The 24661-nt window shown below is 47.9% G+C and overlaps 1 long non-coding RNA gene across 2 annotated transcripts in view; it reads left to right on the top strand.

Annotated features, from left to right (window-relative positions):
• The window catches only part of LOC140918181 (uncharacterized), a 62843-nt gene extending 61348 nt beyond the window's left edge, over positions 1-1495 (top strand). For both annotated transcript variants that reach the window (XR_012161102.1, XR_012161101.2), the window contains exon 3: positions 732-1495. This is a non-coding gene — a long non-coding RNA (uncharacterized LOC140918181). The remainder of the gene's footprint in view (positions 1-731) is intronic.
• The last annotated feature ends 23166 nt before the right edge of the window (positions 1496-24661 follow it).

The raw sequence follows: 24661 nt of genomic DNA, 5'->3' as shown, positions 1-24661 counted from the left end.
AGGAGAGCAGCTGGGTTAGCAAGGCATTGCACCACTAGGGGAGGAGAGGTTTCTGTGGGTGGGGTCCCTGTGGCGGGCTGTTCATGCCCTGGGGTTACTCTTTATTGCAGTGTCTGACAGACACTGGCAGGTAGAGGCTGGCCAACAGGATCAGCACTGTCTGAAACACAAACAGCACTTCTCCTCTTCAAAAAGGGGAGCTGCAGGGCAGGGATGGGTGAACATGCTGGAGTTTTTCTGACAGCTGTATTTCCTGTGCTTGTGCCAGGTCCCCCACCTCAGTGTTGTTGGCAGCCCCAGACCCCTCCATGCAATCGCTAGGCTAGAGTCTCTCTGCTGCTGTGCTCAGGATGAAGAGCTGGTGTTTGAGTAAAATCTTGGGCACTGCCAGAGATGTACATCCTACCTTGATGTGCAGGCAAGGCCAAGGGAGGTTGCTTCAAGGAGCTGGGATCCCCAGCACTCTGTCCTTAAGCCACAGTCCATAAGATTAGTTGAATGGATTCCACTGGGCACAGGTAATTTAACTGAGGCCAAACAAATTTATGCCACATGCATACTTTCAAATAAAGAGATTACAAGTCCAATTCTGCATTGTCCTGGTGCAACATAAAGGGGGCTTAGAGGGACAGGTTCTCTCTCTCTTGGAATGCCCCATCTGTAGAGACCCTACCAGGGAAACTGGTCTTATGTATTTAGTCTAAATGTAATCCTTTTTCTGTTTAACCCAGGCTCCTAAACCATGTTTCTCGCAGCAGCATCCCAGCTCAGTTTGCATGTACAGCAAAACTGTGTTGCACTAGATTGTACTAAGCACTTGAAGGACTTCTAGCAAATTCTGGTACTACGCAAAAACCAAGAAAATAATGACAGAACTGAAGCATCTCATAGAGAATTCTGTAATATTTTCCTGGATACTTTTGTGGCATGAAGGTTGTGGTTAATTAAACAGCTCTCTCCATGGCAACAAGGCTGGAATATGAGTGCTTATTTTCATTTACAGTGGAAGCCGTAGTTTTAAGATTAACTGTGAATCAACCCCCTTGCCCCCCGGCCCCACACACAAAATTTCTGTGGTATTTTCTACAGCAGGAGAGTGAAGAAAAAGTCTCTTGTCATTCCAGCTGCCTATTAGTATTCAAACTCCTTCTCTGTTTTTATTCAGCTGCGTTTCAAACCAGGCATCAAACAAGCCTCAGACTATTATGTGATGAAAGCTTTTCCTGTGAAGAAAGCTGCTTGGATCTGCCTTGTGTTTTCCAGTACATCTCCCTAATGAGGCATACAGACAAGTTAAAACAGGCGAATTTCAACAGGGCCCAGGAGGAGGATGCTGGAGGATTCACCATCCGGCCAACCTGCTGTCTTCCCCTGCCCCGAACAGCACTGACTGAATCCTGAGATGATCGTTTCATTTCCACTGATCAAATTAGTGGCACCATCACCTATTTGTACCTGCCTGGCTCACGCCCACCGGGCTCTGTTGTAAAGATGGGCAGAAGGGATTTCACACAGCTGGGGCTGAGGCTGGGGGTCGGGTGGGGAAGGGTGCCAGGAGAAGAGAAAAGGGGGTATTGCTAAGCCTGAGGCTGAGGGAGTGGTATCAACAGTGCTCTCGCTGAGGGTGGCGGGCAGCAGCGCATTGCTGCTAATGTAGGTTAAAAGGAGCTTAGAGGAGAGAGCTGGGTTCCATTCCTGACTCTGCCGGCTACACGCTATGGGCCTGCTCCCTTCCCCAATCTATGTACAGAGGTCACCCAGGGATCTGCACATGGGGCAGGGGCTCAGACACCTATACTGCACGGTGCCCCTTCCTGGGATGAGCATGGGGTGGGAATTTTGCCTGTGTAAGGACTGCAGGATTTGTCTCTATAGGCACAGGAGGGTACAGTATGGTTAGTATTGGGATGTAGTGCAAAGCCCAGCCCTGTACACAGAGCATAGAATCATAGAGTATCAGGGTTGGAAGGGACCCCAGAAGGTCATCTAGTCCAACCCCCTGCTCAAAGCAGGACCAATTCCCAGTTAAATCATCCCAGCCAGGGCTTTGTCAAGCCTGACCTTAAAAACCTCTAAGGAAGGAGATTCTACCACCTCCCTAGGTAACGCATTCCAGTGATTCACCACCCTCTTAGTGAAAAAGTTTTTCCTGATATCCAATCTAAACCTCCCCCACTGCAACTTGAGACCATTACTCCTCGTTCTGTCATCTGCTACCATTGAGAACAGTCTAGAGCCATCCTCTTTGGAACCCCCTTTCAGGTAGTTGAAAGCAGCTATCAAATCCCCCCTCATTCTTCTCTTCTGCAGGCTAAACAATCCCAGCTCCCTCAGCCTCTCCTCATAACTCATGTGTTCCAGTCCCCTAATCATTTTTGTTGCCCTTCGCTGGACTCTCTCCAATTTATCCACATCCTTCTTGAAGTGTGGGGCCCAAAACTGGACACAGTACTCCAGATGAGGCCTCACCAATGTCGAATAGAGGGGAACGATCACGTCCCTCGATCTGCTCGCTATGCCCCTACTTATACATCCCAAAATGCCATGTGTTCGGAGCAGTGTTCGGAGGTCCATGCTTTCATTTAAAAGCAAACCACATTGTCTCTTGTCCTTATGGTTGTAAAGAGAACCTTGCAAACATGCCATGAATGCAAACCAATGCAGTGATGTCTGCCTGAGTCTGCAGACAGCCTGAAACAATAGCTCTCAGACAAGTGCAAACTGCCCCATTAGTCTCAAATGGGTGTTAATCCTGAAACCTAAAGATGTTACTCAACATGGCAACATTGTTAACTACTTCACTGCTGATCATTTTCGGAGAAACACCCAGCTAGTCTGTTTATGCCACAATTCCAGATTGCCTCCTATTACTCCAGAAACTCCAGCTGCCCCTACCCGGCTGCCAAACCTTCCAGCTTCCCCCAGAACAACTTCTCCAGTGTAGCGGCGTGCTGCCAATACAAACATCTATGGCACTGAAAACTGAAACCATGGGGCCAGCACAAAACAAATTGCATGTAACCTCACAATAAATAAGCCAGGGGGCGCTGTGCTGAGTGTGTGATTCATTTTCACCTCTAATTAATTAAACACATCCATTTTCAAAATTCAGATGAAGGTATTGTGGCAATTCCAGTCAGCCCAGAAGCTGGGGCCCCACCAAAGCAGTCAGCTACAACTTGGCAGGGAGTAGACAGGGCCTTGACAACAAGATGTAGTCACTAAAACCCAGCAGAACTGGTGAATTTGCAGCAGAAAGGAGAGGGTGGGACCTGACAGCCCTTAGATAGGAGGTTGTTCCAGGCATGAAGACTGGCAATGGAAGCAAAAGGAGCTCTAGGAAGAGGGCTGGGGCAGAGCTGGAGGTGGCAGACGGAGAACAGAGCCCGGGGCAGGGTTATGAGATGCCTTGGAGAGCAGAATGGACTCCCAGCAGGTCACTTAACACGCAGTTTCTGAAAGCACTTGCTTACATTGGGTGTCCAGCTTGAGACTCCCTGGGGCCTAATTCTGAGCACTCACAGCTCCCATTGACTTTGACTGAGTTTGGGGGACTCAGCACCTTTGACACTCAGACCCCCAGTGTGTCAACCTGGGCACCCAGAAACTGTGGCACTCCAGCTCAGTGGCCAGTCGTTGAACACGTTGGCCTTGCCCTCTCTGGGCCACAGTGTCCATGCCCTTGAGTAAGGCTCTCGTGAGGCACTGTCATATCAGTAATGGAAGGTGTGCGTGGGCAGAGGAAGCTCCCTGGAGCTTCAGGATAAGAAACTCCTGACCTTATTTCTCAGTGATTGCTCCTCTTCCTTCTTCCGTGGAGATCTCGGCTCCGTGTTTCCACTTGAGAGGTTAAAGTCTGAATCGGCCAGGCAAGAACTGGGGAGGGGGACAGCCCAGAGAGAATACATCCCATTGTTTTATCTTGAATGCAGGCCATGTGTTCTACTAATACCCTATTCACTGCCAACAAGCCCACCACAAGCTGCATATTCGGTTTTAGATTAGTGCAGCTATCAGGACACATTTAGATATGGACGATTTCCTCTGCAGTCACCGCAGTAGGGGAACAGACTGTGGGAAAACACTTCCCTGGAACTAGTCCTTTTCTTGCCCAGCTTTGCCCAATCCCGGAGCCAGTGCCGTTTGCTAATCGGATTCCCACAACACCAAGCTAGATAGAAGGGAGATCATGTGACTCTCCAGGAGGCACATGTCTGCTGGAGAACTGTGTGGGAACCAGCAGCATGGAAGGAGCCGGCAGAAAGGGTGAGATTTTTCAGGGTTCAGTAGTCAAGGCCTTTTCAAACAGGACACTGAGCCTGACAGGCTCACATCCCACCTGTAAGATCTCCTGGAGTGAGACTTGGGACGGCAAAGGCCTTGGAGGGCCTGTATTATCTGGTGAAAAGGAATTTAGAGGGGAAAGAAGTGAAAGGGACAGAGTAATAGAGCTACTAAAGAGGGCTGCCTGGTTGACTATGGGGCTGCATAATGGGTTTAAAAACTTTTCACCTGTAGGTTGCTGGTTTGAATTCAAACCAGCTCAGGAGCAGTCAGAAGTTTCATGAGTTGTGACATGAGTTGGGGGTCCCAGCTGTACGTGTCTCCTGCCCCTAAATGAAACACACTGGCGCCTCTGGCACAAAAGAAAAAAACCGAAACCTTCTTGCCTACCACAGTCAATAATGATAGCGCATATAATTAACTAGTCCTCATTATACCCTCATCAGACAGGTTTCAGAGTAACAGCCGTGTTAGTCTGTATTCGCAAAAAGAAAAGGAGGACTTGCGGCACCTTAGAGACTAACCAATTTATTTGAGCATGAGCTTTCGTGAGCTACAGCTCACTTCATCGGATGCATACCGTGGAAACTGCAGCAGACTTTATATATATACAGAGAATATGAAACAATACCTCCTCCCACCCCACTGTCCTGCTGGTAATAGCTTATCTAAAGTGATCATCAGGTGGGCCATTTCCAGCACAAATCCAGGTTTTCTCACCCTCCACCCCCCCACAGAAATTGCTTTGTTGCAAGGATAAGTTCCTGGGTTAGTGGTTCTGTTGTGTGGTATGTGGTTGTTGGTGAGTATTTGCTTCAGGTTGCGGGGCTGTCTGTAGGCAAGGACTGGCCTGTCTCCCAAGATTTGTGAGAGTGTTGGGTCATCCTTTAGGATAGGTTGTAGATCCTTAATAATGCGTTGGAGGGGTTTTAGTTGGGGGCTGAAGGTGACGGCTAGTGGCGTTCTGTTATTTTCTTTGTTAGGCCTGTCCTGTAGTAGGTAACTTCTGGGAACTCTTCTGGCTCTATCAATCTGTTTCTTTACTTCTGCAGGTGGGTATTGTAGTTGTAAGAAAGCTTGACAGAGATCTTGTAGGTGTTTGTCTCTGTCTGAGGGGTTGGAGCAAAGGCGGTTGTATCGCAGAGCTTGGCTGTAGACGATGGATCGTGTGGTGTGGTCAGGGTGAAAGCTGGAGGCATGCAGGAAGGAATAGCGGTCAGTAGGTTTCCGGTATAGGGTGGTGTTTATGTGACCATTGTTTATTAGCACTGTAGTGTCCAGGAAGTGGATCTCTTGTGTGGACTGGACCAGGCTGAGGTTGGTGGTGGGATGGAAATTGTTGAAATCATGGTGGAATTCCTCAAGGGCTTCTTTTCCATGGGTCCAGATGATGAAGATGTCATCAATATAGCGCAAGTAGAGTAGGGGCTTTAGGGGACGAGAGCTGAGGAAGCGTTGTTCTAAATCAGCCATAAAAATGTTGGCATACTGTGGGGCCATGCGGGTACCCATAGCAGTGCCGCTGATCTGAAGGTATACATTGTCTCCAAATGTGAAATAGTTATGGGTAAGGACAAAGTCACTGTGTCCTCATCAGACAGGCACTTTAGTGGTATTATGCTCACTTTGCTGATGGAGGGGGGCGGAACTGAGACACAACAAGGTTAAGTGTCTTGCTCAAATCTATTCAGCTCATTGGTGGCACAGCGAACATTCAATCTCAGGAGTTCTGGTTCCAAGTCACATAATCAGTCCACAAGACCCTGCTGTCTTTTGCTGCATCTACAAGGGCTACTGGATATGTATGCTTAGTACGCACCAGATACATCTTTTGTAATATATGCTTGGGACGGTAATATATGTGTGTTGAACAGTAAGCTAGCCCCAACCTTAACTATTGTGAACCAGTAATATCAGTTTGATAGGACACAGCTACTTGCTATGTACTGAAGATCTGCTTTGCAGGGGAACAGTTGTTTGCTACTTCAGGCTGTATAAAGTAACACTGCCATGCTGTTAGTCTCTAAGGTGCCACACGTACTCCTTTTCTCTTTCTGCTGTTCAGTGTTCATCTCAGGTAAGGGAGCTCCTAGGGCAGCAGGTAAAGAGACGATCCTGGTGAATGTAGATTTACAAGTGAAACTAACCAATTCTGTAAACCCTTGCTCCCAGGAGTAGCTTCTACTCATGCAAGTAGCACTGATGAAGTCAATGGGCTTGATTTCCCCATGCCTTACTTTGTATTATCATTTCCACCTGTGCAACGTAGCGGTAACATGCGATGGCATCAGAACAGTAGCATTTTATGCAGGTGTAAATGGCTCCATAAGGGGCAAGGCCATGGAGAATCAAACCCAGTGGGATGGCAGGATCTGGCCCTGTAAGAGGAGAGGGAGTCCCTTGCAGTGGTTTGTAGAGGTCAGTCATCGTGCGCGGTGACAGAAGCACAGGGACACAAGGAGACAGAGGCAGCTCCTTTGTATCACAGGGAGACATTCCATCAAGCTGGGATTTTCACATAGCCCTTCAAATTCTTTGCTGGCCCAGATAGAGTCCCCTCTGTCCCCCAGGCAGCAGGCAGGCAGCTGACATGTTCAGTGTGTGTTTGTGTCTGGCAGGTGCTTGTCGGAGAGACAGCGGATGTGAAAGGTCACAGAGAAAAACTCCGATCCAGAGTGTGGGTCCTTGGGGAAATCAGATGAGGCCAAATCAGCGCCCAGCGCCCCCACGCCAGACTTCATTGTTTCCAACTCTCACTAATTGGAGCAGAGCTGCTGGCTGTACTCTCTAGCATAGGGGGTGACCCTGAACAATAGGCAGAGATGGTAACAAGCAGACAGATTGGGCTGGACACCAAAGCAGCAGAGAAATTGCCACAACACTCAGGCTCATCTCCTCCCCTATCAGATCTGAAACTCCTGGCATCATAATCCTAGTTGCATTTCCAGGTTCTATGATGCAGCTATGCAGAGGAGGGGAAATAGCTCCCTTTCCAATTCATCAGGACTTGGCGGGTCTCAAGGTGCCCGGAATGCTAACTGATTTGCCATGTATGGTTGCAGCAGGGCCTCCCACCTCTCACTCACCCCAGCTGTGTCCAAATTCAGACGTTAAAGGGCGCTGTGCCATGTACTGGCTCTCTTTGAGCGAGTGCCTCCCGACGGGCTTCACAGCTGCTTACGAATTGCACACAGACGCTATGGGCACTATTAGTGGGGCGTTCTAAATGGCTTTTCCTGCCATTCAAGTGAAGGGGCCTGTTTCTGGAGCTGGAGGCGGAAGGTTCTGGTCCTGCCTCCCTCACACCATTTGCTGATTTTGCTGCAGAATTCCTGAATAAAGGCCTGGACAGAAGGAGCTGCACCAGCTCTCAGAAATCACGCTATGTGGGGGAGTAGGAGTGAGTCAGCTTTATTTTTTAGTGGGCCACCACCAAAGTGAAATCCCATGTTACAATGCCCCTTTCTCACTTTCCTCCATCTTCTGCTGTACTGTATTAGCTGTAGATCCTTTTCCCCTCTTGAATAATTGGGCTCCTGTATCATGGCCCAGTGGTTCCGTCAAATGAATGAGAGTCACTAATAATGATGCCTTGTAGGGCCATAGCACCTTCAATCTGAAGAGCCCACAATGGGCTTAGCCTCACGCTGAGGTAGGGGATTAGTATTCTCCACATTTTATAAGTGGGGAAACTGAGGCACAGAGCGGTTAAGTGACTGGCCCACGGTCATGCTGGAAGTCTGTGGCACAACCATGAATATAAGGCAGGTCTCTCGCCTCCCAGGCCTGTGCCTTAACAAGGCCCTCCTTCCTCTCTGGGCATGATATTAAGGATGGCTGTGAACCCACATGCAGAGAGCAGTGGCAGTGAAGAGGTTAATGTGCACGTGGTGGGGAAGGGAGCGTTCCCATGAACTGGGTCCCGGGTTTCTTCAGCCCCCTTAGCAAATCAGAGCATCTGGTCTTAGGACTCATTACTGTTTAAGCAGCCCTTCCCCCAACCCGCTGGTACTGTACACGGGAGCCTGGGAACCCTGTGCATCTGCCCCGAGCAGATGGGCTCGTCCTCCTTCCATGTGGCATGATGCGGGGAGGCTCTGGTGGTGCGTTTTAACTGACGCTGAACTAAGGCCTTTGTTAAGAGATTCCACAGGAGACGCTGCTGGGCCTGACCTGGGAGAGGTGGGGAGGCCTCAAACCTCCATTTTAAAAGGACCTTTCAAAGGATATTTTTAAAAGCCCTTTGGGCACCGCACTGCCCCAGTGGGGTGAGCTCCCTTCTCAGCCCTGCTGCCAGCTGCTCCAGCCACTGCATATTCATGCATCTGACTTATCATGCTTGTGCTTGTCACAGTCTCTTTTCCGTGTGGTTAACAGTCTTGTAAATCACAGCTATGGTGTCTGGAAATGTTCAGATCCTGTGACTCTGGCTACAAAGAGCTGAGATCCTGGCTCTGAAATGTGGACATGCCCAGCAGGTTCTAGATAAAACCCTGTCATCGGAGGGGGCAGGGCACCCCTCAGACTCTTCTGGAGACGCTGGCCCCTGCCCTCAGGTTGCTCTGCAGCCTCCCACTGCAGCCTCCCACCCCCAAGTAGCTCTTAGCCCAGTCCTGTCATCTGATTCCTCTGAGAAAAGCCTGTTCCCCGTGAGCTCACTCCCTTGGGCATGTCTTAGACACACGGAACTGCCTGCTCCCTTGGCCGTGTGAGTATGGTCCGTGCATGTGGACAAAGGTCTCCGATGTGATGCTGCAGAAAGATGTATGGCATGCTGGTTCATTGCTGGAAGTGGAACTGGAGCTGAACTCATCGGATCTCAGCCAGGGTGACTCCTGGATGTTATAGAAGGAGTCTCTTTGCTGTAAAGGGAGGCTCCTTGGTTGGTAGCCTCTAGAAAGGCAGTATGTCACAGCAAGGCATCACCATGATGTTCCTATTCACTGCAGCGTTAATCAAGCATGTGTTTACTATACATTGCATGGTGTTCTTAAGCGTCTTTACTCCGGACCGGACCAGACCAGACAACATAACCCTGCAAAACCTCTGAGTTCATCTCTGTCTTTTGTGCGGAGCCTTGCTATGAGACACTAAAGAGTCGATAAAGCCTTGTGCCTCTGGGAACAGGTGACAGCGGATGGATCACTTGATGATTACCTGTTCTGTTCATTCCCTCTGAAGCACCTGGCATTGGCCACTGTCAGAAGACAGGCTACTGGGCTAGATGGGCCTTTGGTCTGACGCAGTATGGCCGTTCTTATGTTATGTTCAAACACGTGCCGTTTCATGCCCCATTACTCAAGACTCCCCCTGCTTTCTAATGAAGATGACACACTGGCTGGCTCCCTAGGTAGCAGGTAGTTCAGCCCCTCATGGAAAACAAGATGTAAAAATTACCTTTCATGGCTGCAGCCTCCCACCCCCAAGTAGCTCTTAGATACAGCTGACTCTTGGTCCTTTGTAAGAAGCATTTCCAGCATGCAAAGGAAACAAACAAGGTCCCATTTGCACGTCGCCTTTCATCAGCATGCTCCCTCATGCCCCTTCATTGGCTTTTTTCCCCGGGATTGCTCACAGTTCCCAGCATACATTCCTCTTGCCCAATACCTCCCAGGGGATTGGAACACACCAGTGTTCTGGGCCAGCTCCCTTCTGCATCCAGTCTAATTAAGAACTGACCGGTCCCATTGTCCCAGCATTCCAGAGCCTTGTACAGCAGCTCTCCCAAAGGCGACTTGACAAAGGAGCCGGTGTAATTTGCAAGAGGCCCTCTGGCTGATTAACAATAACATGGCAGCACTTTCAGCTTTGATGGGGTTGGGGCACAAGGGAGAATTCCAGGCCAACACAAAGAATTTGCGACAAAAGGTACAAATTCATTCCCAGCATCTTCCCCAGAGTTGAACCTCAGTCAAGCAGGAAGGGCTAGCTGTCTCTTGAAGCCGGAGAATAAGCTATTTTCTTATCTTCCTCTAGAGAGAGATTCAAGCTTCCTTATTTATCCAGATCTGGGCTTTCAATTGCTAACAAAATAGCTGTGAGCCTCCTCCCCGGCAGCTGCAACGTAATTATTATTACCAGAGATTTAAGCAAATCCCCACTGTCTCTGTGCAGAGTAAACCACTCTGTCACCAATTCTCCTTGTGAGAACGGGCAGCTCTGTGACAAGCTAAGTTTTGCTTTTTCCATGTCCCCGTTGCATTGTCTTACTTGCAGTTGGTGCATTATAGTGGCGGGCACCAGGCTGTGATGCTAACCTTCTTTCTTTTTCTCCACCTATTGTGAATATGCTTTTAAAAAAAATCCTAAACAACACTGAGTCTGAATTTGGTGGTCATAAAGGGTGTCAGATTGGCAGACCTGGAGACCTGCTGTCCTCTCTCTATACAAGGGGGACATCAGCCAGGCAAGTCACCCCTATATATGAGCACACCAATGTGCTTCACACCTGAACTGGGGGGGCCCTGGAGGGCTGAGACAGAAGCTCCTCTTCCATGTGCTGAGCAAATGTCATGGTTTGCCAATGTGGACACCTGTCCGCTAGAAACAAAGGCGAAGAGGAAACTCACTTCATGTACCTCACTGCACAGCCACCAAATGCTTCTTTGGGTCCGTTTGTCATTTCAGTTCAGTTCAACAATCCAAAATGTTTCCGCCTGTGTCAATGGCACCCAGAATGGAAAGTTTCATTTTTATTTTTCCCAATGGAAAACTGAGACATTTTGGTGAAATCCAAATTTCCACCCCCCCCCCCAGAAAACTTCAATTTTTTAGAAACTATTTTCCATCAAAAAACCATTTTGGTGGAAATTCCTGACCAGCTCTTCTCGTTAGCAATCTTTAGCCACCCAGTTCCACCCTCTGCCTCTTCCTTTTTCCTGGCATTTCCCTCTGCTTGTGGTTAAACACATTCCGTGCCATTGCTCATTCTGGAGCTGTGATACAGGGAAATACTCAGCCCTTTTCCTTTGTGTTTGCAGAGACTGATCTTCTTCCCGCTGGCCTCCCCGGTGCCAGTCCCTGCATCTCTCCCTAATATCCAGCCCACCTCCCTTTCATGTCAAGCACTTTTGTCCAAACTCCTTTCTTGCTTTGAGTTTCTCTCTGTTTAGGAAACAGCTTCTTCCTTGGGTCCCTTTCCCAAGTGTGAAGAAAGTTCACTGGAATCAGTGGTTCTGCCAATAACCCTTCCTCATCAGGTCTCCTTGCTTCCAGTGTGAATAGCTTTAGCAGGCATTACAGTAGGAACAGCTATCATCCTCCACTTGCAGTGTGTTTTTTCCTACCTTGGCTCTATTATATCCCAAAGGGAGGACATTGCTAGCCCAGTCCCTCCTCTGAAAGTCTGTTTGCCGGAAGATGGGATCCGTTTTCCAGATGTGTTGGAGGGAAGTGGCTTTATCCAGGGACCTGCCCATTGGGCGCGTATACATGTCTCTGCCAAGGAGCCTTTTTCTTGCACTGAGGATGCGTCAGCACAGCCGCTGGCCCAGTTTGCATGAGTCAGGACCAGCTCCCAAACCCCTGTGTCAGGTCAACATCTGCCCTCTGACCGCGCACTCACACGCTTCCCAAGGCGAGTTGGCAGCTGTGAGCAGGAGGCACTTCTGAGCCTAAAAGAGCAGCTTCGTATGGAGCAGAACCACAAGCGTCTTCCAGTCTCTTCCCCTGCAATGTTCCAGAATAGGGTAGAAGTGCAGATTGATCTACCCCTTTCTACTAGCATAGGAATGATGGCCCCAGGGATGGGATTGCAGACCCTCTAAGCCATGATAACTCATTCAGAGCTATCACTCCTGGAAGACAATAGTGCCAGGAGAGAAGTCCCACTGGGAACCTGCTCCCTCCCCAAAGTGTGTGTACGTGCTCCCCCACTAAGCCTGCATGTGGCTCAAAATGCTTAATTCACCAAATTCCCACTCTGGGTCCTGTACTGACAGAAAAGTGTTCCTGGGTGTGAGGTGTATGGGCGCAGGGAGACTATCTGATCATTCTTGAAGATACAGCAACACTCCAGCTTGGCCTGAATAAATGAGAGGAGAGTAGTGTGAACTGTAACAAGGGTAAGTGCAATTGGAAAGGAGAACCATGGTGATAAGAACAGCATGGGGAACTCATTGGCTAACAGCTGTGATGCAGAAACAGCTCTGGGAGAAAGGCTGATGGGAAAAGAAAGCTGGGTGTTCAGTGTGATTCTGTGGCTAAAAAGGCAAATGCAGTCTGGGGACATAGAATCATAGAATCATAGAATATCAGGGTTGGAAGGAACCCCAGAAGGTCATCTAGTCCAACCCCCCGCTCGAAGCAGGACCAATTCCCAGTTAAATCATCCCAGCCAGGGCTTTGTCAAGCCTGACCTTAAAAACCTCTAAGGAAGGAGATTCTACCACCTCCCTAGGTAACGCATTCCAGTGTTTCACCACCCTCTTAGTGAAAAAGTTTTTCCTAATATCCAATCTAAACCTCCCCCACATATAAACAGGTTCCTCATATACAAGAAAGTAACTTTCCCCTCTTAGACAGAACCAGTTAGGCCACAGATAGCGAACTGCATATACTCTGGGGCGCTGGGTTATAGAGGGGAGAAGCTGGGGAAGATGCCAAGAAGAACAGCCAGGATGGCAAAAGGTTTGGTGAGTGTAGGCTATGCAGAACGATTAAGGCTCTGATCATCCAGATACTTGAACACATGTTTAACTGTAAGCACATGGGTAGTCCCACGAACGTCAAGCTAAGCATGTGCTTAAATGCTGGGCTGGATCAGAGCCAATGGGAAATAAATATGTGACTGACACCCTGGGAGGCAGGACCCTGGGAGAGCCATACCCTTCCCTTTATGGGGTTAGTAGGGCCACTGTCAGCCGTAGAGTCCCCAGCCTCCCAGGGCCATGGTAGCGCAAAGGGTAAAATGTTGTCCCCCAGGCGTTCTCTTCCCCCTTACGAAACTCTGCTGGGCTGAGCATCCTCAAACCCGACATTGGCTTGTGGAGTATCATTATTTCCCTTTTGATAAGCAAACACAGACAGAATGTGTCTACGGCAGGCTCGCTCTGGGTGTGTGCATGCGCTGGATGTGTTTGCATGTGGCATTGTGTCCGTGCATGCATGGGTGCTGGGGGTGCTGCCGCACCCCCGGGCTGGAAGTGGGTCTCATTTTATACAAGATTTACAGTTTGGTTCAATGGCTCTCAACACCCCCACTCTACAAATTGGTCCATGCATGTGTACATAACTGTCTGAATCTGTTTGAATCTGTGTGTCTGCTATTCCCAGCAGGAGAGTGAGTTTGTGTGTGTATGGGGGTGGGGGGGGGTGAAAAAACCTGGATTTGTGCAGGAAATGGCCCACCTTGATTATCATGCACATTGTGTAGAGAGTGGTCACTTTGGATGGGCTATTACCAGCAGGAGAGTGAGTTTGTGTGGGGGGGGGGGGTGAGAAAACCTGGATTTGTGCAGGAAATGGCCCACTTTGATTATCATGCACATTGTGTAGAGAGTTGTCACTTTGGATGGGCTATTACCAGCAGGAGAGTGAGTTTGTGTGTGGGGGGGGGGGGGGTGAGAAAACCTGGATTTGTGCTGGAAATGGCCCAACTTGATGATCACTTTAGATAAGCTATTACCAGCAGGACAGTGGGGTGGGAGGAGGTATTGTTTCATATTCTCTGTGTGTATATAAAGTCTGCTGCAGTTTCCACGGTATGCATCCGATGAAGTGAGCTGTAGCTCACGAAAGCTCATGCTCAAATAAACTGGTTAGTCTCTAAGGTGCCACAAGTACTCCTTTGCTTTATACAGAAAAGCAAGCAGGAAGAAGCAGATGTTGGTACATCTCTACGTTTCTAGTGTGTGGGGGGAGAGCGACAGGCCATCTGGGTTAAAGGAAGAGAGTTATCTCTGGCAAAGTAAAGATGCTGATGCCATTCTCCATTGTCCTAACCATCCAATCAAAACCGGTACCTACATTCCCACAGCTGCCATACAATGGAGACACGGCAAGTTTCTCTGGGGATAAAACCTAATCTGAGAGATACTGAGACTGGGAAAGCTCTTCCTAAAAAAGCCGCAGTGAAAAGTCACCGGGTGCCCTGCGCCAGCCGATACCCGATATACTTGCCTGAGGTATTATTCCTGTCAGGCAGGCATTGTCTGCGCTGGCTCCCCTGAATGTTACACTTGTTTCCAAATGCCAGGGGAGGACAATGGGGCGGGGAAAGGTTGGGAGGACGCAAGGCCCTGGTAAGCTCTGTCTCTCCAGACCTGAAAGTCAGCATCAAAGGAGAAAAGTAAAATGCCGGTGAGGGGAGAGGAAGAGGGGGAGGTGAGGAAGTGCGAAGAGGAAAAAACCTGTGGTTGTGACATGCCACAGTGAAACTGGGTCACAGCTCTAGCGACACGCAGAAGGGACACGGTGTTCTTTGGGGTGGCCGTGGTGTACGTCTTCCCCACCAGCTGTTTGACCCCAGCTGTGGGCTAGGTGGGCTACCCTGTCTGCATGTAAGGGAAGGGGAAATACATGAGTGCGGTTATCAGCGGCTGCCAAAAGAGGAAGAACAAGTCTGCATTCACTTCTCTTTGCTGCTACCGCCTTTCAGAGCTGCCTTATGCCTGCTTGCTACTGCCCTGTTTAAAGACACCCGGTTCTGGCTTTGAACCCCCCCTTATTCAGGTCTGGTTTGGGACCTAAGGCTGCTGATGTGTCTTTGTGACTCCTGGGATGTTCCTGGAGGAGCTCAATGCAGGCCAACCCCCCTAGAGGTCCTTGTGCAGACAGCCTGCCATTGCCCCCTTCCTTTTGTAAGTCACAGAATACAGCCGATTTGCACACTGGGCATGGCAGTGAAAGGGTTAATCCACCTACAGCCCCATTTCTCCAGCACTGCTGTACTTCTATTTCTGTTTTGTTTGGTAGGGGGGCCCTGCAAATACATGCATTTAGGGAGTGACAACAAGAATTTTTGCTATAAACTGAGGACTTATCAGTTGAAGGTGACAGAGGAGAAGAAAGGCCTGGGTGACTTAATGACTTATCAGTATTAGCTGATCATAGGATAACTATGAGCTGCCCAAGTGATGCAACTGCGAAAAAGGCTAAAGCAATCCTCGGATGCATCAGGAGAGGTATTTCCAGTAGCAATAGTGAAGTGTTAGTCCCATTGTACAAAGCACTGGTGAGACCTCATCTGGAATACTGTGTGCAATTCTGGTCTCCCATGTTTAAGAAAATGAATCCAAACTGGAACAGCTGCAGAGAAGGGCTACTAGGAGGATCCAATGAATGGAAGATCTACCTTATGAGAGGAGACTCAAGAAGCTTGGCTTGTCTAGCCTAACCGAAAGAAGGCTAAGGGGAGATTGCTCTGTATGAATACATCAGAGGGATAAATACTAGGGAGGGAGAGGAGTTATTTAAGTTAAGTGCCAATGTGGGCACAAGAACAAATGGCTAAAAACTGGCCATCAACAAGTTTAGGTTTGAAATTAGACAAAGGTTTGTATCAGAGGAGTGAAGGTCTGGAACAGCCTTCCAAGGGGAGCAGTGGGGACAAAAAAAAAAAACCTAGCTGCCTTCAAGACTGAGCGGGATAAGTTTATGGAGGGAATGGTATGATGGGACTGCCTGCAATGACATGTAGCCAGTCTGCAACTGCTAGCAGCAAACATCTCCAACGACCGCTGATGGGATGCTAAAAGGGAAGGGCTCTGAGTTACTACAGAGAATTATTTCCCAGGTATTGGCCTGGTGGGTTTTGCTCACATGCTCAGGGTTTAACTGATCACCATATCTGGGTCCATATCTGGGATGGGAAGGAATTTTCCCATGGGTCAGATTGGCAGAGACCGGGGGAGCGGGGGAGGCTCCGTCTTCTGCAGCATGAGACACGGGTCATTTGCAGGTTTAAACTAGTGTAAATGGTGGAGTCTCTGTAATTTGAAGTCTTTAAACCATGATTTGAGAACTTCAGTAACTCAGCCAAAGGCTAGGGGTCTATTACAGGAGTGGGTGGGTGAGGTTCTGTGGCTTGCGATGTACAGGAGGTCAGACTAGATGATCACATTCTGACCTTAAAGTCTCCTCGCTCTTCTTAGTGAGGAGTGACTCCCCCTGAAGGTACAATGCAGTGTATACAAAATCATGTATAGTGGTGCCTCTCTTTGGGATGGTCGTGGATGATCACCCTCCACAGCTAATGGGCTGAAATGTGTAACTCTGGGTGCATAGCAGGTTGGAACTGCGAAGGCAGGGATTTGTAATGGGGTGCTTGGTCAGGAATGATCCCCTGGACTAGCTAACAGCCTAGGAGTGCAGAGAGGGCTCTCTGTGGGTGTAGGCATGACAGGCCGAATCTGCATGAAGAGGAGTGTTTCTAAATGTTTGCACTGGCCTGGATGAAGGGAATAGGAAGGCAGATGATAGCAATACACAGGAGACATCTTAGATAAGGCATCCTCACAGGGCTCAGCAATGGGCTACAAGATTAGACCAGTGGCTTGAGAGTAATGAGTCACAGCAGGTTTCTTTGGATCTGTTACTGAGCAAACATTCTTCACCCAGCAGCCAGAGAGGAAATAAAGGACAGCTCGCCACAGTGACTCAGAAAGGGTTTACAGGATTCTCCATGGGCACAGGTTTACCTTCTATCTCCCTCTCCTGACTTCCTGCCAACCTCAGTTTTCCAACCCTACCCAGGCATAGTGCATGTGGAGCTGTCAGTTCTGCTTCCCTCATAATGCCTGGACATAAGCAGGGGAAAATCTGCTTTTCCTTCTCAGTCCTCCTATTCCAGTCTAGTCCTTGCTCAGGGGAGTGCTTTAACCCTTACACCTCTCGTACGCCTTGGTTTCTCTTCCGTTCACTCCTTCCTTAGTCCCTAGGGAGGGATCTGTGATTAGCTAAATGAGTCATGTGGACTGGTGACTCATTTGGCTGGTCAGTCTCTCTCTTGAGTCCTCTCATGGACAGACAGATGGTTCTTCCTGTTCCCATGATCCCTGGAGCTTGTATAGTTCCATGTGGAACTTTATCAGAGGCTTTCTGGAAATCCAAACAAACACTTTAACGTGTGCAGCTACTATCAGCTGTGCATCTGCTTCAAACAGCCTTGGAGAATCCAGTCCTCCTCACCTTCCTCTCCTCCGTCCAAGTGGAGAAAAGCAAGTCAGCTCCATGTATCCATTCACACATGGTCCTTTTTACCCCTGCTCTTCTCCCAGTGCTTCCTGGGAAGCAGTGCTGAGCCTGTGACCAGTTCAGCTCAGCCCTTTGCAACAGCATTCAGAAGAGGCAAGAACTAAGGATTTTCTACTAGCTACAGGGCCTGATTCAAAGCTCACTGGAGTCAATGCTGGTCTTTCCACTGATTTCGAGGGCTTTTAAATAACCACTGGGAAAAGTAGCATTCAGTGGAGGGCTCTAGCGATCCATCTAGCACAAGAGGAGGATGAGCAGCAAAGGGTTAATGAAATAGAGGAACAAATCTGATCACGCGGCAATCCGCACAAACAATCATGATGCACACAGTCACCTCCTGCATCTGATTCCTCTTTCTGCAGCTCACTGAAAAAACACATCTCACAGGAAAATGAATGAGTCTTGGGAAGCTCAATCTGGTTTTTAGGCATGTGATCCAAGAGGGATGATGGGTCTAATATAACTGCAAGGAAAAGAGATGGCTGTTCTCTATTGGCTTCATAAGGGGAACTTCTGAAAGGATGCCAAATGCAGAGTAGCAAGCCCCAGGACAAACGCGCTCGGGATGTACTTACCCCATGGAATTCTCTATGGTAGGGAAACTGCCAGTGAGGTAATGGTGGTGCCATTCCAGGATGCTTCCTTAGAAGGGGACCATGATGAATCACTCTTGTGGCTAGAGTGGACTGTGATAGAAAACCCGCGGACTGTGCTGCGACTACTCAACCAGGCGATTGTAGAGCTAAGTGCTGAAACAGCATTGCTGAGCCAAGCATTGGCTGTTACGTTGCTGCTGTTGATGGAAGACTTCCGGCAAAGAAGTGACAACCCCAAAAAGCTTGTCCGTTGCCAAACTGCTTCAGTAACAATCACACAGAAAACTTTGACCCTTCTTGCAAGATCGTTAACATTTATTTTGGCCATCTTATTGGATTTTGTACTTGGGACTTCCGTGTTTACTAATGGCAGTGGAGGTTCAAATGGCCAAAGCGGTAACTCAGAGGACTATGGGACAATAGTGTATTTAGCCTTGCATTTGTGCTTCACACAGAGATTTATGGATGCTTCTTGACTTAGCAGAGCAAGAGCAGTCTGAACATACAACTGCTGCTGATCAGACAACAAGGGCAGAATGCATCCTAACTGCCAACCTTAGATGAATCCAAAATAAATAAAAAACCTGATTCTCTAGAATATCAGGAACCCAAACAAACCATCTGACCCAAACTCATTTGGCTTTAGAATGGATTGGAAACCATCCCACTAGTGAGCCTTGCAGTCCTCAAAGACATTTAGCATAGCAGAAAATGTGATCTCGCCATATGTTGTGGGTCATACTTAAATCCACAGCCAAGATGGCAGCTTGTCTTTCTCAAATTCATTCTATGGTCCATGTTCAGTACTGATATTCATTCAAGAGAAATGGCTGTTTTGAATGGCTTCAAATGCACATTCCCAAGGGTTGAGACCCTCGGTGGCTGTCAATCAGCATCGCTGTACTAAAGTCAGCAGAGCTACAGTTTGACATCAGCTAAGGCTCTGGCTTGTGCTTTCTAAAAGTATAATGTATAAGGGCCTCTATTAATACCGTGTAGCCAAAGCCTGTTTCCATTAAATGGGTTGCTCAACACGGTGTAAGGTCCATATGCAAACTATAAGAATTTACAAGTCAGGGCCACTCACATTTTGGAACCCAGGAAATAGCCTGCACCACCCAATACTTAAAAAAAATGATCAAATCAGCCATAAAGCAAAAAGCACTGATTTCAGTGTAATTACATCAGGGATGAATCTGGCGCCCTCTGTTCATATCAAATATAAATATTGGGCTAATAAGACCTTCACTGCCTGCACATTGCTGAAAAAACAGGACACAGCTTCTGATGTAGCTGAGTGTAAGTGTAACTTGGTCTTCTAGCTATGTTTGGAAAGTCTTCCTACAATATTTCTGCTGTGATGACCTCACTGCTCTTATCAGCCTGCTCTTTTAGAGCTTCCTCTGTCACTGCTGTCTGCCCTTATTTCCTCATGTGTTGGGTAATCACCATAAGCCTCTCTACATTTCTAGAATTCTTGTTTATCTCCTGAACATGTCTCTGGATCTGGAGAGGGCTCATGGCTTCCTATACCCAGTGTTTTGTTCCTCCCTTCACCTTGACACAGAGTACTAAACTCTTTATAGAGGCTCAACAACCCAATAGCAAAAGCAATTTTTGTTTTAATGCTTTTCTTCCCCAGGTCCCTATTGCCCTGTCATCTGTGAAATAGCAGCCTGGTCTAAATAGCTTTGATATTCCTGTGTTACTTCTCCCCAACATCCATCCCCTTTGGGAAGCCTTTTTCTTTTACCAGACCTGGTCTCCCAAGATGGTATGGTCTAGTGTTTCTGCTTCACACAGGGTATTCTCTGCTCAGGAGGCTCTGTGAAAGCTGGAATATTTTGAATGTCTCTGACTTTGTTCCCATACCAGCTGCTATTGTTTCTAGGCAAGAATAAACATGGATCCCAAAGGGACACCGAGGGGAAATGAAAATCTCTCCCCCCTCCCCCTATCAGCCCCCCCATTGACCTCCTTTCCAAAAATAATCCCACATGGTTCCCTCACAAAGCAAATTCTTCCTGGATTATATTTTAATATCTGCAAAGCCTCAAGTTTAAAACAAAAACAAATGTGAAAACAGCTTTTGAGTGTCCTTGAAGTGAAAAGAGGAGAAACACCCTCTGTTGCCCTTGAGAGATTGTGCAGGAACCACATGAATGGATTGGATGGCCAGAGTTAACAGGCGTGCGTTCCGCAGACACCAGAAGGGACTGAGACATCAGCAGTTTAAACTGCGAGGACTGGAATGCGGGGCAGCAAACGGACAGAGTATGATGACAGCCATCTTGGGAAGGTTTATCGTCGCTGTTCCTCTATGTTTCTTATTTCTACCTGCTGCTAGCTTGTGCCATTGTGACAGGTCTGCCTGGGGAAGGGTAGACAACGCTTGCGAGTGTCTGAAAGTATCCAGAGCTGCTTGTCCTGTCAGCCCTTGCGAGTTGTAAATTGACCATCATCATCCATTGCAGGAGGTGGTGTGGACCGGAACCAGTGGTTTCCCATCTTTTCTGTAGCGGGAACCTTCCTCCCATCTAGCTGGGATCTAGACAGGATCCCCCCTCCTAGTTAGCAGTAGGGGAAGGGAATGTGACTCTGACCCCCTGTCACCTGTCTGGGACTGCTCCTGGGTTTGCAACCCCCAGGCTGAAAATCCTTCATCTAAACTATTCCAATCCTTCCTTCACACACAGCTCTCCCGCCCAGTCTCCTGACATGAATCTGCCAAGCAGGTATGACTGTGTGTTTTAAGCACAAATCCCTCATGTAAATGCCAAGTATTATTTGGGTGAAATCAAGAAGGAAGTAGTCGGGCCGGGTTTCTCTGCTGCCCTGTTCTCCTGAGTTCTTTGCTGTGAATTCCACATTGATGTTCTTTCTTTCTCTCGTCCAAGTACAATAAGGGGCTTTAACCCAAAGGGAGCTCGGAGTACAGGGAGAATGGGAAAGGCGATGGCTGCCGGCCCTGCTTTTACCTGCAGTTTGTCTTTTTGCCTTTGCTACAGTTTGTGTTTTACGGGACTCTATTCCATACATCCACCTACTGTGGTAAATAGCCACCTGCCCTGGCATGTGCTCACAACTGATGGGCTCAGGCAGCATGTTGTGATGTCTTGCTGTGTTTTTCTGGTTTGCAAGCGGACAAGTGCTGTTACAGAAGGGAAGCCGTGGGAGGATAATGGTATGCTATGATTTCCTCCTGCCTCTTGGCTGCCAGTTTGAATCCAGCCCAGGACAGTAGTGAACAAAGGTTGTTCCTCTCTAATGGCTCTTCAGGTCCCTGCGTGAAAGAATTTGGCTGCCGCTGTCCTGATTCTAGTGGACAGGTGTCCACATCACCTTCATGGTTCACGGGTTGGCAGTTTCAGAAGAGAGGCCAGTGACTGAGGGTGTGTCTCCATGGGGAAATTGAGCGGAGTAGCTATTGTGGGACACTCTACTCCAGAACAATTAGTGCACTTCCAAAGTGAGCTGTAGCTCACAAAAGCTTATGCTCAAATAAATGTGTTAGTCTCTAAGGTGCCACAAGTACTCCTTTTCTATTCTGGAATAATAATAGCTCTTATACGACACTTTTCAGCTACAGATCTCAAAGCGCTTTACAAAGGAGATCAGTATCAGAAGGTGACTTTTATTCCGGAGCAGAGTACCCACCCTTTTATTCTGGAATAGCTATTCCCCCCGTGTAGACAAAGACTCAAAGGAAATAGGAAAAAATGATCCTCTCATCCCTAGCAGCTTTCCCTCTGGCTAAGGATTCAAGCACACAGCGTGGGGAGACTGGCATTGCAGCTGATGGGCCTGGGTAAAGAGGATACTGTATACTCTGTGGATAAAGAGAGAAGAACTTTATTATCAGGAGCTCTCAGTCCAGCCCCTTTCACAGGCACTAAATCCTTTTCCTTCTTACCTTTTTTGGCATATGTAGCCCTGATCAATGGGATTTGAAAGGAAGAATGTTTCTCCCCATTCCCATTTTATGACCACATTTTTTTAACAGTAGTCACTGATTTGGGGTTTGTCCAAGTCTGGGACATCTTGTAGTTAAGGCAATGGACTGGGTAACAGAAGAGCTAGGTTGAATTCCCAGCTCTGCCACAGACACCCTATGTGACCCTGAGAAAGACACTTAATCTCTCTGTGCCTCAGGTCCCCATCTATGAGATGAAGACAATGATACTTCCTTTTTCCCTCTCTTTGTCTGGTTATAACAGAGTGCTCAGCCTTGAGGCTCAGGCCTGAATCCCAGGGCATCGATTACAGCCCTTAGGCCTACTAAAACTGGGAGCTGTCATCGCAGGGCATATGACTAGGAGCACCAGCTGGCCTACAGGAAGCCAGGTATAAGGCTTCCTGCCTCTTAGGCTTGGACAGGAGGCAAGAGAGACCCAGGATTAAGAGATCCTTGGTGCTGGTCTCTCCATATTAGCCAGGAAGGGTGTGGGTCCTCTCCTCACCCAGCTGGGAAAGCCTTGGGTGATTAGACCCCAGTATTTCGAGTTTGTTTGCCCTTGTTTGCAAACAGTGGTGCAAGTAGAAATCATTTCTTGCCGGTACTGCACTCATGGGAGGGACACAAGGGAGGGCACGTGACCTCCCCACGTGACCCTCCATGTGATTCCTCTCTGCCCCGCCCCCAGTCCGGGGCCCCCACGCTCTCTCCGTCCCCTCCGACACCCCCCTTACCTCTCTAAAATTTTACAACTGCATCTGTTAAACAGAGAGCTGCAGTGTAAAATGATGCTTTGGGCCCCTGGTGCCACCTGTACTCCAGGTGTCATTGAGGATCCAGCAGCACCCCAAATTGAAAACTTTGTAAATGAAAGAAGGAAAGGAAGGACAATCACCGCACTTTCCCTTAACACACTAAGCTTCTGCCAGTTTGCCTTTATCTAAGTATTGCTCTCCACCAGGCACTAGGAAAGCAAAGATGCTGCACCATCTGGGTTTGATGGAAAAGAGGCATAGAACTGTGTGTGCCATGGACATCTTGACAGAACTACAGCCCACATTGTTTTATTATTTTCCTCAGCATGACATGGAGGAGGGGCAATCAAAATCAGCCTGTCAGAACATGCATGAGAACTGTCTCTGGACAGATAAGCAATTGATCAAAATCACATTCTCTGATCTCTTGGGGCCAAATCCTGTCCCCATTGAGACCAAAAGGAGTTTTGCTATTGAATTCAATCGGAACAGGCTTTGACATTTGGAGAGGAAAGAACAAAACACTCGAGCAAGGGCTATGTTGCTTATACCACAGGTATCAAAGGTTGCTGACTCATGTGAGAAAGTCAGCAGGCATCTGATCTTTGTCCATTGCAAGGGAGAAATCAGCAATCAATGAGGCTAGAACAGTCTCTGTACCATATCCAACTCATAATTCCATCTGCAAAGGATCAAGGAAATATGAAGGCTCTATATTACCTTAAAGTCTTCAGTCCCTTAGTTAGAATGCTCCCATTAGTATATGTTCATAGACCAGAGGCTAGAGCAGGAAAGAGTCCAGAGCAGGAAAGAGGCAAAATGGAGATGTTTCCAGGCCAGGGCCTTTTAGCTGCTGCCAAGTGCCAAGTAAAGGGAAATCTGTTCTTACTGTGAAAGAGATGTTTGGAGTCACAAGGGCAAGTTACATGTCCCTCACCCCCACCCGTATTCTAGTTAGAACATTCACAAAAAGTCAATTAAGTGTAGTCAGGCATTTTCCAGGGGCCATTGTGAGCTAAGTGTTCCTTAATGGGCCATTCAACTTGACTTGTCCCTTTATGAGCTGGCTAAATACCTTGTGGGCATTACCACAGGAGCAAACGTAGTAAACACAGGTTTCAGAGTAACAGCCGTGTTAGTCTGTATTCGCAAAAAGAAAAGGAGTACTTGTGGCACCTTAGAGACTAACCAATTTATTAGAGCATAAGCTTTCGTGAGCTACAGCTCACTTCCTCAGATGCATATCGTGGAAACTGATATTCATAACTTCAGATGCCAAGATGAATATGCATGCATAGAAATAGCATAATCACGAATACCAGCTATTTCACCTACATGACTATTCCCAAAAGAGATTCTGAAAAATCACACCACGTACCTGAGACCCTGTGTGCCAGCACCATACCCCCTGGAGTTTTGTTATCTGTTATGTAACAACAGAGATGGAGCCAGTGACATGACTCTGTTTAGCTTAAAAGGGCAAGGTTAATTTTTAGCTGTTCAGGTGTGACTGCGCCTTTAATCAGTGAGGGCAGACTGGCTGGCACACATTCAGTTTAATGGGCTTCAGTGTTCCTTTGCAGTTAACTTTTTAATGTTCATAGACCTCGTATGTGCTGAGGTGGTTTAAAGCAAAACACAGGTTTTTAGGTTTGCAAATCTGTGAACATCTGTCTCTTTGAGATTTTATTATTAATTATTATTATTATTATTTTTTTTTTTTTTGCTGGTCTTAATATGAGAGGGTATCCTCTCTGCCCTCTGCTCATGAGATTATGTATGTGTTTGTAGCACTCTTCTGAACACCAGTTGGAAGGAATTTTTTTTCAGTAAGTGTGGACTGATTAGAAGGCATGTAATTTTTTCAGGTTCATACT

The sequence above is a fragment of the Lepidochelys kempii genome, chromosome 10 (assembly GCF_965140285.1).
Source record: "Lepidochelys kempii isolate rLepKem1 chromosome 10, rLepKem1.hap1, whole genome shotgun sequence".
In the NCBI taxonomy this organism is placed as follows: Eukaryota; Metazoa; Chordata; order Testudines; family Cheloniidae; genus Lepidochelys; species Lepidochelys kempii.
Note: the sequence above shows the minus strand (reverse complement) of the source record. Positions and strands in the feature narration are given on the sequence as shown.